The sequence below is a fragment of the Scyliorhinus canicula genome, chromosome 20 (genome assembly GCF_902713615.1).
Source record: "Scyliorhinus canicula chromosome 20, sScyCan1.1, whole genome shotgun sequence".
NCBI classification, from domain to species: Eukaryota; Metazoa; Chordata; class Chondrichthyes; order Carcharhiniformes; family Scyliorhinidae; genus Scyliorhinus; species Scyliorhinus canicula.
In genome coordinates, this window is record NC_052165.1 from 64,568,286 (window position 1) to 64,582,730 (window position 14,445).

The 14,445-nt window shown below is 45.9% G+C and overlaps 1 protein-coding gene across 3 annotated transcripts in view; it reads left to right on the forward strand.

Moving 5' to 3' along the window:
* The window catches only part of hyal6 (hyaluronoglucosaminidase 6), a 41,932-nt gene that overhangs the window by 6,860 nt on the left and 20,627 nt on the right, over nt 1–14,445 (forward strand). The window contains exon 1 of one of the 3 annotated variants that reach the window (XM_038781172.1): nt 4,814–4,837. The exons of 1 other annotated variant lie outside the window; for it this stretch is intronic. The gene's annotated coding sequence lies outside the window, so the exon portion shown is untranslated. Of the gene's footprint in view, nt 1–4,813; nt 4,838–11,837; nt 11,967–14,445 lie in introns of those variants that run through there. One more of the 3 variants, XM_038781171.1, reaches the window with a different exon arrangement.

Consider the following 14,445-nt stretch of genomic DNA (forward strand, 5'->3'; position numbering starts at 1 on the left):
ACTCAGAGAAATTAACGCTACCGACTGAACCACTTTATATATGACTTTATATGAGCAATTATACACTCTTAAAAATAAATTTAGTGCCCAATTCATTTTTTCCAATTGAGGGGCAATTTAGTGTGGCCAATCCACCTAGCCTGCACATCTTTGGGTTTTAGGGGTGAGACCCACGTAGACACGGGGAGAATGTGCGAACTCCAGAAGGACAGTGACCCAGAGCCAGGATCGAACGTGGGACCTCGGCGTCGTGAGGCAGCAGTGCTAATCACTGTGCCACCCTAACAATTATACATGAGAGATAGTAATAACTAAGCTCATGAATTTAATCCTTGCTTTTTTTCATCCTATAATTATCAAGGAAATGTAGGAAACCATATATAGTAGTCAGCGACAGTTATTTGTTAGCAGATCATTTGTGTTAACATTTGGATATTTAGGTTTACTAGATTTGTCATTTTGTTTTTGCATTCAGAGTCCCTTTCTCTCTCTTCCTCATTTTTTCCTTATTCTTATAATTTATTTTTTCCTGCTGCGTATTCTTGTCCTTGCCCCTTGAATAGTTTAAGGTTAGTACTGTTGCCTCACCGCGCCAGGCACCCGGGTTTAATTCTGGTCTTGGGTGACTGCCTTTGTGGAGGCTGTATGTTCTCCCTAAGTGGTTTTCCTCCGGGTGCTCCTACTTTCTCCCACAGTCCAAAGATGTGCAGGTTAGTGGATTGGCCATGCTAAATTGTCTCTTAGTGTTCAAAGATGTAGGGTTACGGGGATAGGGCTGGGGAGTGGGCCGAGCGAGGATGTTCTTTCAGAGGGTCAGTGTAGACCTGATGGGCTGAATGGCCTCCTTCTGCACTGGAGGGATTCTATGTATTTAGGGAGTGCCATTGATGGAATTTGTTTGGTTTTGGACAAGTCTGAAATTCTGTTATAAAACTTATAGTACGGGCAGCACGGTGGCGTAGTGGTTAGCACTGCTGCCTCACGCCGCCAAAGTCCCAAGTTCGATCCTGGCTCTGGATCACTATCAGTGTGGAGTTTACACATTCTCCCCGTGTTTGCGTGGGTTTCGCCACCGCAATCCAAAGATGTGCATGATAGCTGGGTTGGACACACTAAATTGCCCCTTAATTGGAAAAAATGAATTGGGTACTCTAAATGTATGTTAAGAAATGAAACTTGTAGTAATCCATCTGTAATAAAGTCCCGCTGAGTGAAATAAGGCCAAAATGTCCAGAATTCTATGGTTGTGGCGAAACCCTTGAAAATGATCCTTCTTGTGCAACATTCTGGCCGGATTCTCCGCTATAAGAACATAAGAATTAGGAGCAGGAGTAGGCCATCTGGCCCCTCGAGCCTCCTCCACCATTCAATGAAATCACGGCTGATCTTTTTTGGACCCTTTATTCTTCAAATCCCTTTAAAACTATCTATCTTTATCTTAAAAACATTTAATGAAGGAGCCTCAACTGCTTCATTGGGCAAGAAATTCCATAGATTAACAACCCTTTGGGTGAAGAAGTTCCTCCTCAACTCAGTCCTAAATCTACTTCCCCCTATTGAGGCTATGCCCCTCAGTTCTGCTTTAACCCGCCAGTGGAAGCAACGTGCCCGCATCTATCCTGTCTATTCCCTTCATAATTTTATACATTTCTATAAGATCCCCCCGCATCCTTCTAAATTCGAACCAGTACAGTCCCAGTCTACTCAACCTCTCCTCGTAATCCAACCCCTTCAGCTCTGGGATTAACCTAGTGAATCTCCTCTGCACACCCTCCAGCACCAGTATGTCTTTCTCAAGTAAGTAGACCAAAACTGAACTCAATACCTCGCTAACACCTTATACTATTGCAGCATAACCTCCCTAGTCTTAAACTCCATCCCTCTAGCAATGAAGGTCAAAATTCCATTTGCCTTCTTAATCACTCATTGCACCTGTAAACCAACTTTTTGCTACTCATGCACTAGCACACCCAGGTCTCTCTGCACAGCGGCATGTTTTAATATTTTATAATTTAAATAATAATCCCACTTGCTATTATTCCTACCAAAATGGATAACCTCACATTTATCAACATTGTATTCCATCTGCCAGACTCTAGTCCATTCAGTTAACCTATCCAAATCCCTCTGCAGATTTCCGGTATCCTCTGCACTTTTTGCTTTACCACTCATCTTAGTATCATCTGCAAACTTGGACACATTGCACTTTGTCCCCAACTCCAAATCATCTATGTAAATTGTCAACAGTTGTGGGCCCAACACTGATCCCTGAGGGACACCACTAGCTACTGATTGCCAACCAGAGAAACACCCATTAATCCCCACTCTTTGCTTTCTATTAATTAACCAATCCTCTATCCATGCTACTACTTTACCCTTAATGCCATGCATCTTTATCTTATGCAGCAACCTTTTGTGTGGCACCTTGTCAAAGGCTTTCTGGAAATCCAGATATAACACATTCATTGGCTCCCCGTTATCTACTGCACTGGTAATGCCCTCAAAAAATTCCACTAAATTAGTTAGGCCAGACCTGCCCTTTACGAACCCATGCTGCGTCTGCCCAATGGGACAATTTCTATCCAGATGCCTCGCTATTTCTTCCTCGATGATAGATTCCAGCATCTTCCCTACTACCGAAGTTAAACTCACGGGCCTATAATTACCCGCTTTCTGCCTATATCCTTTTTTAAACAGTGGTGTCACGTTTGCTCATTTCCAATCCGCCGGGACCACCCCAGAGTCTAGTGGATTTTGGTAAATTATCACTAGTGCATTTGCAATTTCCCAAGCCATCTCTTTTAGCACTCTGGGATGCATTCTATCAGGGCCAGAATACTTGTCTATCTTTAACCCCATTAGCTTGCCCATCACTACTTCCTTAGTGATAACAATCATCTCAAGGTCCTCAGCTGTTATAGCCTCATTTCCATCAGTCACTGGCATGTTATTTGTGTCTTCCACTGTGAAGACCGACCCAAAAAACCTGTTCAGTTCCTCTCCCATTATTAAATCTTCCTTCTCATCCTCTAAAGAACCAATATTTACCTTAGTCACTCTTTTTTGTCCGGTGTGGTGAACCGTACCGGCGCCGAGGAGTGGCATGAACTACTCTGGCATCGGGCCACCCGGAAGGTGCAGACCTCTACACTTTCAGGGGCTAGGCTGGTGCCGGTGGGGTTGGCGCCGCGCCAGCCGGCCCCGATGGGGTTGGTGCCGTGCCAACCAGTGCCGAAGGGCCCCCACCGTCCAGCGTGAGTTGGTGCATGCGCGGATGTGCCAGCGTGTTCTGGCATGATCCCAGCGCATGCGCAGGAGGTTCTTCTCCGCGCCGGCCATGGCGGACCGTTACAGCGGCCGGCGCATAGGGAAAGAGTGTCCCCGCAGCACAGGCCCGCCCGCAGATCGGTGGGCACCGATCGCGCGTGAAAACTGGCCCCTGGGCCAGATTCCCCCCGTGCCCCCACCGAGGACTCCGCAGGCCGCCCTCAGAGCCAGGCCCCGCCGGTACGGACCTTGTTTGATTTACGCCGGCAGGACTAGCCGAAAATGGGCGGCGACTCAGCCTATCGCGGAGCGGAGAATCGCTGTGGGGGGGGGGGGGCCACTACCAGCGGCCACTGGCAGGCACGATGCGATTCCCGCCCCTGCTGAAAAACCAGCGCCAGAGAATTCGGCAGCCGGCGTCGGGGTGGCGCAGCGGGATTCACGCCGCACCCCAGCGATTCTCCAGCCCGGTGGGGGGGGGGGGGGGGTCAGAGAATCCCGCCCTCTACCTTTCTGAATTAACTTGTTCAAGTCAATAATCTCCAATGTTTTCCTCTTTGAGAACAGCCAAAATATGAATGACTACTGTATTATCATTATTGAATAATAAAAAGGACATCTTGCAAATGCTGTTTTCAAGAACAGGCAAAATGATTTGATAGATGGAATCTGTAATATTCCGCATGGGACCAAGCGGCTGGGAATGCTGGTCTTCGTGCTTCTCGCAGAGCTCCCCCGCTGGGAGTGGGGGTATCTCCTTAATCACTGTTTGTAAGGCCGGCCAGTAAGGCACTGACCAGAGGAGAACCCGATAGGGATCTACCGGGCATTTTACATATTGTTCTGGTAATTAAATGTTGTTATTCTACACGGTGTGGACTGTCTTGTCCTTATTAAAGAATCTAACCCTGTAAATAGACATGTCTCATCTCGGTTGTGCCTTGCATTCTTCTCCTGGTTATTTATAGCCATGTAGCAAACAGTCTAGAAGCCATTGCAATTAATTTAACATTTGCCATGAACATACAAATTACAAGCCGGAGTAGGCCACTCGGCCCCTACTTCACCATTCAGAACTGACTGTAATTTCAACCTCACATTACTGCCCTCCATTGATGATCTTTCACCCCACCCTTGTTAATCTTATTTAGCTTGGCCTTAAAAATATTCAAAGACTTTGCTTCCACTGCTTTTTGAGGAAGGGAGTTCCAGAGACTCATGGCCTTCTGAGAGTAATCATTTCTCCTCACCTCTGTTTTAAATGAGTGTCCCAGTCATGTGAGAGTACCTTTAAGAAATGGATGTTTAGGAAATGTACCTTTAAGAAATAGAGCTGCTCATGTTACTGGAGTGATGTCAGAGTGTGGGTGGAGCTGAGCTCTACTTCTGCTTTTTAGTTTCAGTTTGAGAAAAGCTTGGGTGTGTCTGTGTTTTTCAGTGAGCTGCATGTGGAGTTAAGACAAAGGGCTGTACTGTTGATCTCTGCCACCCAAAAACGATCAATGGATCATTTGGTGAACCCAGAAAGGTCTCAGTATTGAATGTAAACCGAATGTGCTCCTGTTTGAAGGTTTGTTAAGTCTTTTGGGTTTAAAAGGACAGCAGACATGTTACTTTGTATTCTTCGGGGGGGGGGGGGGGTTTGATGTACTGGTTGCTAAGATATTCACTGTTTATTTTAAAATGGTTAACTTGAGTTCATAGAATAAACATTGTTTTGCTTTGAAAAATAACTTTTCCAGTTTCTGAAGTACCACACTTGTAGAGTGGGCCGTGTGCTCCCCATACCACAATCTATTAAAAGTTGTGGGACTCCATGATACACTTTGGGGTTCTCTAAACCCTGACCCATAACACCCCTTTTTTTAAAGTGCTTAATTTAATCTCCTCTACTCTTTTCACTCTGGCTGGTGTCATGCATTACAAACACTGTCTCTTCAATCTGGCTTTCACAATTAATTAGGGCAGACATAATGTAACAATTTACATACGTAGGCATGAGTTTGCTAGCAGTGCGCCCACTATTTCCTGTCAGGGTGAGGGACCCCACCATGTATTTTGCTATTTGGCAATCACAAGCGAAGTTATACCTGCCTTAATGCTTTTTAAAAAATTTTAGAGTAGCCAATTATTTTTCTTTTCCAATTAAGGGGAAATTTAGCGTGGCCAATCCACCTAACCAGCACATTTTTGGGTTGCGGGGTTGAAACCCATGCAGACATTGGGAGAATGTGCAAACTCGACACGGACAGTGACCCAGGGCTGGAATCCGAACCCGGGTCCTTAGCGCCGTAGTCCCAGTGCTAACCACTGCACCACATGCTGCCCACCTGCCTTAACGTTGGCAAGAGTTTGATATTTGAGTCTGTGCTGGAACATTTCCCTTATACAGGATGAGAAAATGTAGCTCGTTTTTGTGATTTGCATATATTTGCAGAGTGGAGCAGGTCAGATTCTTTTATTGTCAATGCTGCTTCAAAAAAGATGTATCCAACCATACCTGCCCAAGAAAAAAAAGATACCGCAGTCACTGATTAGAGATTGAAAAGTGGAAGTTGCAACAGAAATTTTCCTTGGGTCAAATACAATGGAGCATCAGATTCTTTCTTGAAAGTAGCTCATGCACCTCCCTCATGTAAAATGTTCCCAAACATGATGCCAAGGCTAAAAGCATTTGGCAATGTTGTTCTGTTTCCCGAGGCATTCAAATTATACCAGTTGAACTCAGAAGAGAACTGATGTTGGAAGGGTCTGATTTTTATTTTAGCTTTGGGTATTGTTAATTACCCGAGGGAGGGATGAATGATGTCATCCATCCAGTCCTTTCCTAGTTATTTTGTCCTTGGGCTCCAAACAGAAGAACATGTAACTTCAATGATTCAGAATTCTCGAGTCCTCCTTGTGGAAATGACAGCAGGGGATACAAACCTGCCGACAGATGTCACTGAGCACTCAAAAATGTATGACCTGCTGTATCACCTCAGACTTCAATCAACTGTCAGTATTCGGGCAATCTGTGGGTAACTGTGCAATGCGCGGCTGTCCTTGCTCCATGCCTGGATAGAAAATAAAAACTAGCATCTGCTTTAATTTAAAGTCAGCCGTACTCAAAGAAGATAAAATTCTCCTTCAAAAAAAAATCAAGCTTTGGCAGCACGGTGGCACAATGGTTAGCACTGCTGCCTCATGATGCCGAGGTCTCAGGTTCGATCCGGCTCTGGGTCACTGTCCATGTGGAGTTTGCACACTCTCCCCGTGTTTCACCCTCACAACCCTAAGATGTGCAGGCTGGGTGGATTGGCCACGCTAAATTGCCCCTTAATTGGAAAACAAAATGAATTGGGTACTCTAAATTAACAAAAACAACGAGCCGCTTTCCCCCTCCTGAAAATCCTAAAGTGCAGAAAATTAACATCTGTGGCAACAGCAATCACTCATTCAATGTGTGGATAACTCCCAAGTTTGTTAAGAAAATCAGCTGAAAATTGGCAAAAGCTTATTTTAGAAATCTAATCTCAAAACAGAAAGTATTAAATTATTCATTGAATTTACGTGCAGAAGGAGGCCACTCGGCCCATCAAGTCTGCACCAGCTGTTGGAAAGAGCACCCCATTTAAGTCCACACCTCCACCCCACCCCTGTAACCCCACCTAATCCTTTTGGACACGGAGGACAATTTAGCATGGCCAGTCCACCTAACCTGCACTATTTTGGATTGTGGGAGGAAACCGGAGCACCCGGAGAAAACCCAAGCAGACACGAGGAGAACATGCAGACTCCACACAGTGACCAAAGCTGGGAATTGAACCTGGGACCCTGGAGCTGTCAAGCAACAGTGTTAACCACTGTGCTACCGTGCCGCCCGCAACAGGGGGTTGGCGGAATCTGAGGGAGAAGCAGAACGTTTAAGTCCAGTATGACTCTTCTTAGTTTTTGCACCATTTATTGTTTATATTTCGGATCTCCAGAATGCGCATAACTTACTTTTATTTCAGAAGTCTCTACACGTAAATGCAAGGTAGCAGGAAGCCAAAGTATAAAATACCAACACAGCAGAATAATCCTGATCTGACAACCAATGCTCCAAGAGTCTTCACCTTGGGCATAATACTTTCTGTGTTCATGTTTAGGTGTGGTGCCTCTTGATTGGCTCTGAACACTAGCAATTATACCAAAACTATTTTCCCACAGATACTTTGTATTTTCTTCCACAAGTGATTTGCCCAGTCTTTGGTATATCTTCCTTGCAATAGGTGGGAAATGTTAATAATGACTGATTCTTCAAAAAATTGTTGAGGTTAAGGCGTAGCATTCCATTTTACACTTTCTGAAAGTAACTTCATCCATGCACACTATGGTAATTGTCTCTTTAAGGGCAACACAGATGATTAACGGCTGCCTGGCCTGGGGGGAATCAATTACTATTCAGAGTGGGTAATCACCCCATGAGTTGGAGCCCCCCGAGGCAAGAAAGACATTGAGGGACTAGCTTCAGCCATGCGCCTGCTGAGCAATTCTTATCAACAAATACCTTTTTGTGTTTGTTAATGGAGTCTGTGGAAGTGCATCTGGAGAGGAGGATGAATTACCTTGTTATGCTTCTGGCCCGACACCTGTGAGTATCTTGCTTTCATTTTGCTGGCTGGACTAGAATTTATCACCCATCTCCATGTGCCCTTTGAAGGTGGTGAGCAGCCTTCAACCACTGCCTTTCCTGAGGTGTGTGTACACCCATAGTGCGGTCAGGAAGGGAATTCCAGGATTTTGATCCAGCGACAGTGAAAGAACGGCCATATATTTCTAAATGAGGATAGTGACTGATTTGAATGAAAACTTCCATGTGGTGGTGTTCCCAGGTATTTGCTGCTCTTGACATTCTAGATAATAGTGCTCGTGGTTTTGGAAGGTGCTGCCTAAGGAACCTCGGTGAGGTCCTGCAATACATCTTGTAGATGGTACACATGGCTGCCACTGTGCATCGGTGGTAGGTGGATTAATGTTTGTGGAAGAGGGAGCAATCAAGTGGGCTACTTTGTCCTGAATGGTGTCAAGCTGCTTGAGGGTTGTTGGAACTGCACTCATCCAGGCAAGTGGCGAATATTCCGTTACGCTCCTGACTTGCCTTTTTAAAAATAAATTTAGAGCACCAATTATTTTTTTTCCAATTAAGGGCCAATTTAGCATGGTCAATCCACCTAACCTGCGCATTTTTGGGTTGTGGGGGTGAAACACACGCAGCCATGGGGAGAATGTACAAACTCCACACGGAATGACCCAGGGCCGGGATTCGAACCCGGGTCTTCAGCACTGTAGTGCCAATGCTAACCACTGCGCCACATGCCCCCTCTTGACTTCTGCCTTGTTGATGGTGGACAGACTTTGGCGGGGGGGGGGGGGGGGGGGGGGGGAGGAGGGGGGGGGGGGGGGTTGTTCAGGAGGTGAGCTACCTGTGCAGGATTCATAGCCTTTGACTTGCTCTGGTAGCCAGATATTTATATGGCTAGTCCAGTTCAGTTTCTGATCAATGGTAACCCCCATGATTTTGATTCAGTGATGGTAAGGGCCAATTTTAGCATGGCCAGTCCACCTAACCTGCACATCTTTGGGTTCTTAAGATGAAATCCACGCAGACACGGCGAATGTGCAAACTCCACATGGACAGTGACCCTAGTCCCAGTGCTAATCACTGTGCCACGGAGAGGCATGGTAGCACAATGTGTTAGCCCTGCTGCCTCACGGTGCCGAGGTCCCAGGTTCGATCCCGGCTCAGGGTCACTGTCCGTGTGGAGTTTGCACATTCTCCCCGTGTTTGTGTGTGTTTCGGTCCCCCCCCCCCCCCCCCCCCCCCCCCAAAGATGTGCAGGGTAGGTGGATTGGCCACATTAAATTGTCCCTTAATTGGTAAAAATGAATTGGGTACTCTAAATTTATTTATTTTTTTAAATCACTGCGTCACCAGCCATGATGCCTGTTTCCCGATTTTTGAAAGCACAAGTGAATCTCGCCATTGGGAATTCCGCCTGTTGGAGGAAGAGGATCGCATACGCCCTGGAGAGTACTGTGTCAAGCCTGCTAATGATATGCCAATGGCATTTACTGTACATGCAGAGTGGAATGCATCGATGCCGCTGTCGAGGCAACGGGGAATTGAGATTTGGCGTGAACCCAATCGCCTGTCCTGAATTCGGTGTCGGCCGACGGAGAACCCCACCCTTAATGTTCAGTTAGAACTTAGTGTGGGTAACTTAGTTATTGAAGAATGTGTAAAGGAGGGGCAGCACAGTGGTGCAGTGGGTTAGCCCTGCAGCCTCACACCGCCAAGGTCCCATGTTCGATCCCAGTTCTGGGTCACTGTCCATGTGGAGTTTGCACATTCTCCCCCTGTTTGTGTGGGTCCCACCCCCACAACCTGAAGATGTGCAGGGTAGGTGGATTGGCCATGCTAAATTGCCCCTTAATTAGTAAAAATGAATTGGGTACTCTAAAAATTTTTTTAAAGAAGATTGTGTAAAGGAGTTAAATAGGAAGGATGGAGTGATTGTCCCTTAAAGGGTAACACAGCAGAGTAAGGGTCACCTCGCTTGGGGACCAGTTGGGACACAGAGTTGGTAATCACAGGGGATGGAGTCCTCCTAGGCAAGAGATACATGTCGGGTCTTGCTCTAGTAGCTGCTGAACAATTTTTATTAATAGACACTCTTTTGCGTTCATTAATGAAGTGTGTGAAAGTGCATCTTTACACACACCATTTTTAAAGTGTAGTGATCTTTGAAATTATGCTCATTCTTCTGTTTGGCATTAAGACTTCAACTTTAGTAGTGAAGATGCAGACCTACTAAAACATGTGTGGAGGGCTTCTTCTGGAGATGAAAAATTTGCTCCAAGCGCAAGTTAGTTTGTCATTTCCCGTTGTTCATTGATTAGCTGACAATATTAAGATAACTTTTAAAAAGCAAAGTAAATAGAATTAATGAATACTAGAGATACATGCAGAGTGAAAAAGTAAAATAAAATATAAACAGGACCTGCAAAGTTAGGTTTTACATTCTGAATACTGTATCCTTGTACTTATAGAACCAGAGAAGAGTTAGGTTGCAGAATGAGGCTATTCAGCCCATTGTGTCTGCACTGGCCAGAAAAGAGAAAAAATAAACAAGCCGTTCATTTCAATCCCACTTTCCAACACCTACTCCTTGCAACTTCCAGCAGTTCAGATGCAGGTCCAGGAGCCTTTTAAATGAGTTGAGTGTTTTACATAGAATTTACAGTGCAGAAGGAGACCATTCGGCCCATCGAGTCTGCACCGGCTCTTGGAAAGAGCACCCTACCCCCTACCCACCCTATCCCCATAACTCAGTAACCCCACCCAACACTAAGGGCAATTTTGGACACTAAGGGCAATTTATCATGGCCAATCCACCTAACCCGCATATCTTTGGACTTGCTTCAACCACCAACTTAGGCAGTGAATTACAAATGCCCACTTGGTGAAAAGATTTTTCCTCATGTCCCCTCAAAACTCCAAACACCTTAAATCTAGGCCCCTCAGTCTCCGGCTGCTCTGGTGAGGGGCAGGGGGATCGGGCACCGAGTGGGGCCTTATGGGTGGCCGGGGAGAGATTGGGCCTGACGGATACTCGGGAGCGCAGCCGATCAGGGAGGACCTACATTTTCCAGATGCCTCTGCGATCCGAGTGTGCCATGGCACTCAGTGTGGCCGCTGGAGGCCGCCGCCGTGCGTATGTGCGGACTTGAAACCGGATTGCATGGGCCCGTATTTGCAGCTAAAGCTGCGTGAAGCACTCTGGGTCCCTGCTAGCCCCCTGAAGGTATTTATTTCTGGAAACTCGGGAGTGCAACGCCTGCATTTTTATGTCGGCGTGGAGACATAGCCCCATTTTGGGAGAATCCACCCCATGGTGTCCGACCTGCTAAGTGGTTGCAAATATGTCTTAATGACTCATTTATATCCTCCTGCTGAGGTGGGTCATGAACCTTGACCCCGTCATCAGTGGGAAGCTGGAGCATTGGAAATGGATCAGTGGCCCATTTTCTGCACTACCGTTGGATTCTCCGCCTCACCGGGAACTCCTACCAGCGACACGAGAAGGACAATTTTACCCAAGGTCCATTTCAAGAGGTCCAAAACAGAGACTGAGATGGAAGTGAGCAGCCAATTTATTTGGGTGATTAAACAGGACATTCTAAAAGCTGTCAACATGTCTGGGTGATCAACAAGGAATTTTCAGTACATAGCAAGATGTTGAGCAAGAAATATAGTTTATTTGTGCACTGATTTTATTTATTTTTTAAACTTCAACAAGTTTGGGCTGCATGTGGCGCAGTGGTTAGCACTGGGACTGCAGCGCTGAGGACCCGCGTTCAAATCCCGGCCCTGCGTCACTGTCCGTGTGGAGTTTACACATTCTCCCCATGTCTGCTTGTGTTTCACCCCCACAACCCAAAGAGGTGCAGGTTAGGTGGATTGGCCATACTAAATTGCCCTTTAATTGGCAAATAAAAAAATAATAATTGGGTACTCTAAATTTATAAAAATAAAAAATAAAAAATAAACTTTAACAAGTTCAATTTGTTTACATTTTCTTGGGATAAGTAACAGGTTTGCCTTAGACATGCTTTGGGTGCTGCATGGTGTAGTACGAGCCAGGATCAGATTGAGTCAAGAACTATGTGGACAGGTGAGTGGCCAGGTTGAGCTGAATCATTTCCACTGTGGGTTTCAAGGTAGCTACATTCCTCCACCGCTTTGGTCGTGTTTCTCAACCTTCCTTTTATGGTGTCATTGGGGCATTTTTGGAGATGATCACAACATATTTGTGATCACTGTGCATCTGGCATGGTAGCTCAGTGGTTAGCATTGTTGCTTCATAGTGCCGGGGTCCCAGGTTCGATTCCCGCTTTGAGCCACTGCCTGTGCGGAGTCTGCACGTTCTCCCTATGTCTGCACGTTCTCCCTGTCTCTGGGAGATTCCCGCTTTGAGCCACTGCCTGTGCGGAGTCTGCACGTTCTCCCTGTGTCTGCACGTTCTCCCTGTCTCTGGATGGGTTTCCTCCGGGTGCTCCGGTTTCCTCCCATAAATCCTGACATTCTGAATTCTCCCTCAGTGTACCCAAACAGGTACCAGTGTGTGGCCCCTAGGGGATTTTCACAGTCATAGAATCATAGAATTTACAGTGCATCGAGTCTGCACCGGCCCTTGGAAAGAGTACCCTCCTAAAACCACACCTCTACCGTAACCCAGTAACGCCACCCAATCTTTTTGGACACTAAGGGCAATTTAGATGGCCAATCCACCTAACCTGTACATCATTGGACACCCAGAGCACCCAGAGGAAACCCACGAAGATACGGGGAGAACGTGCAGACTCTGCACAGGCAGTGACCCAAGCCGAGACTCGAACTTGTGACCCCGGAGCTGTGAAGCACCTGTGCTAACTACCGTGCAACCATGCTGCCCCTGTTATCTGAGTTTGTTTTAACCACGTTATCACTGATTGCAGTGCCTGAACTCCTGTAGGAGTTGTCCACTGGGAGATCATCAAATTTGTTGGAAAAATGGCATAAACAATAAACTGAACTGTTTCCCCAGGAGGTTTAGCCCTGCTCTTGCACGCCCCGGTGCTCCAGTATGCAAATGATACCCTATATATCCTGCAATATCATAACTCCACTCCATTTCCAGACTTTTAAAAAAAAAATTTAGATTACCCAATTAACTTTTTCCAATTAAGGGGCAATTTAGCATGGCTAATCCACCTAGCCTGCACATCTTTGTGTTGTGGGGGCGAAACCCACGCAAACACGGGGAGAATGTGCAAACTCCACACGGACAGTGACCCAGAGTCGGGATCGAACTTGGGACCTCAGCGCCATGAGGCTGCAGGGCTAACCCACTGCGCCACCGTGCTGCCCCATTTCCAGACTTTTCCCCTTCAGAGCTTCCACTCCTTGAACCACCAACCCTCACCCCTTTCAGTGATGCCAGGTGTGTTCCCCACAATCCTCATGAATGTCACCCCTTTACAACCCTGCCCCAAACTGTAGCCCATTGAGATGGGCCCAGTAACTTCATTGCAGTGTTAATGTAAGCCTACTTGTAACAATAATAAAGATTGTTGTTATTATTATGAAATGAAATGAAATGAAAATTGCTTATTGTCACAAGTAGGCTTCAATGAAGTTACTGTGAAAAACCCCTAGTCGCCACATTCCGGCGTCTGTTCGGGGAGGCTGTTACGGGAATTGAACCGTGCTGCTGGCCTGCTTGGTCTGCTTTCAAAGCCAGCGATATTATATAAGGCACCAGGAAAGGAGTCCAGGTTGCCTGGTATATCATTTAATCCTGTCATCATATTTCCCAAAGGTATCTTGTCTGGCTATTTATTTTGGAAAATGTTGACTTTCACCAGAGCAGAGGAATGCATATTCTGAGTGCCAACAGTGAGAGTTCTCTTTCTTGGAAAACGGCTAAGCAAATGTCAGGCTGTGTCTCCGGGATTAGGAATTTAGATATGATCTTTGTATCTTCCCTTTGTAATTTAAATTTACCTGACAGCAGATTAGTATGTTACATGCTCCTTGTAACTTCAGTGTTTTTGTCACAATTTAATTGTGTGTGGATTTTTTCTATTCTTTTAAGTTATTCAATTCAATCGCTCTTATTGTCACACATCTTTTACTTCCGCCTGCCTGCCCTAGGACAGCATCAGAGAAGGCACAAACCTGGATATAGTGTGATGTTCTTTGATTTCTGAATGAGGATGGCTTCGAACTGTAGTGTCTCATGAAGGACATCACGCTATATTTTGAACGAAACTAATTTATTTACTCTACAAAATAGATAGATTAGTCTTGGTTGCTAAGATATAAAAGATGTCTAAAACTATGATTGACTAAAACTATGATACTAACTACAGAGCTCCTGATAATACGACTATTCACTATCTCGCCTAACAACCTACTCCCCGAATCAAGAGTGGGCGGCCGACAATAATGGAAATAGACACGGGTGCGGCCGTATCAATCATGGGAGTGGCAGCATTTAGAAAAATCAAAGATGGACTCCAGCCACTAACCCTAACAAAAACATCGACGAAACTTAAAACCTACACGGGGGAACCCCTGGAAGTTCTAGGCACGACTCATGTACCTGTGGA